Source organism: Cynara cardunculus (genome assembly GCF_001531365.2).
Source record: "Cynara cardunculus var. scolymus isolate 2C chromosome LG 6, CcrdV1, whole genome shotgun sequence".
NCBI classification, from domain to species: Eukaryota; Viridiplantae; Streptophyta; class Magnoliopsida; order Asterales; family Asteraceae; genus Cynara; species Cynara cardunculus.
In genome coordinates this window covers 4,251,670-4,253,503 of record NC_037533.1, presented here as the reverse complement: position 1 = coordinate 4,253,503, position 1,834 = coordinate 4,251,670, and positions in this window count along the sequence as shown.

Below are 1,834 nucleotides of genomic sequence, written 5' to 3'. Positions count from 1 at the left end.
ACATATTTTATTTATTATTATATTTTATTATCTGGTTTGTATTAATCAATATATTATATTAAAAGTGGATTGTTTTAATTAATTTTTGGTTATTTTACGTTTTTCAACTAGCTTATCAGTTAGCTTTAACCAAACGTATTTATTAGTTAGTTTATTAGACATCAGCTGTTTTATTAACTAGTTTGTCAAACATACCTTAAATAGATTAAAAACAAGCCTGTTCTTAATGGAGCGCGGGCTGCACTTGTGCTCAGGGCACATGGAAAATAGAGACCCTCAAAGAAAATAGTTATATATTATATGTTATAAAATGTTTAGTGTTACAAAATTAGGCCCTAACCTTTATAAAACCAAAAACCTTTGAGCCTAACCCCAAACTTAATTGAAGTTCTAACCAATCAGATTGAAGACGTGACACTTGAGAAACCAAGAAAATCTCTTCGTCTTCCTTCCTTCTATTTCGCATCGCACATATCCGATAAATATGCTCAAGTCGATACTGACCTTCCAATATCCAACAACAATTTTCAATCACGATGGAAAATCCCACGGATTTTCTTGCAATGGTAATCTTTAATTTATGGTTCTTTATATCTTTCTAGTTCGATTCAATATTGACGGATTGACATAACTTTTCTCCAATCTCCAACATTTGAATTCTCAAATCTCACTTCTTGGTTCTAAATTTCTTATTTGATATTGGGATTTCAACAACCAATTTCATGTTCAAGTGTCTCTTCACTACAAGAAATCGAGATTCTTATCTGGAAGGTAAGCTTTTGCTTAAATGTTAATTACTAATTTGATGTTTTTGCTAATTTCTCTGTATTTTTGTTTGTGGATTTGAAAGACCGCGAGTTTCAAAATTCAATTGTTGAATCTAATAAAAATAAAATGGTGTATGTTTTTGTCAATTTGTGTGTTTGGCTATTGTGTCTGGGCCGTTTACAACTACTAGAAAAATAAGTCCATAACATTAAGAAATCCACTGGCTTCCAAAACATCATTTTTTTGTCGTCTTAAGTTGGTTTATCAAACAGATCTCTCCATTCATTTCCAGTTTCAGTCGTATACTCTAATAAGATTGCAAAAAGAGTTTCAGTTTTGACTGCCAACTAAGGTACTTAACCTGTCATTCCATCAAAATCAAGGTTGAACTGTGGACATAGGGTTTTGATTAGAAGTTCTTCTAGGGCAGAGTTGAACTGTGGGTCATTAGCATGCTGCAGTACTTTTGTTTATATGTATTGGCTACTATGTGTATGAATTTATGATATGTGGGTTTGGATAGTCACTAGTGGCTACTATCAAAATGCCAAAATGGTCAATGGTTTTGTCAACAATTTGGCTACTGTGTATATGGTCTATGTTTTTTTAGTGTTTTTATCATAAATTGTCTTTATACTTCTAGTCCTCAACTCGAAGAAGTTTTTTTTTTTTGGAAAGGAGACAACACTCCTGGCAAATGCATTAAAACCAAGAAACAAGCTTACAGGACAAAAGGCAAAGTCACTAGAAATAGTAAAAACAGGTGACCTCCCCATACCAGACAAAAATAAGCCAAAACAAACATAAAGAAATAAAAGCAAAACACATACAAAAGAGGATCCCAGACAAATGGAACCTCAGAAAAGACCAACTACTAAGCCAAACAAACCACTCCCCACAACTAGGAGTTTCCATCACTAATAATAGTCACAACTCTTCTTCCACGATACCTCCAATGCATGCCAGAATCACATCACAAATTTCTCTAGCAATCTGAATCGAATTCCTCCTTTGATTATGAAAGAGTCTTTAATTGAGCTTTCTCCAAACATGATAAATAGAAGCC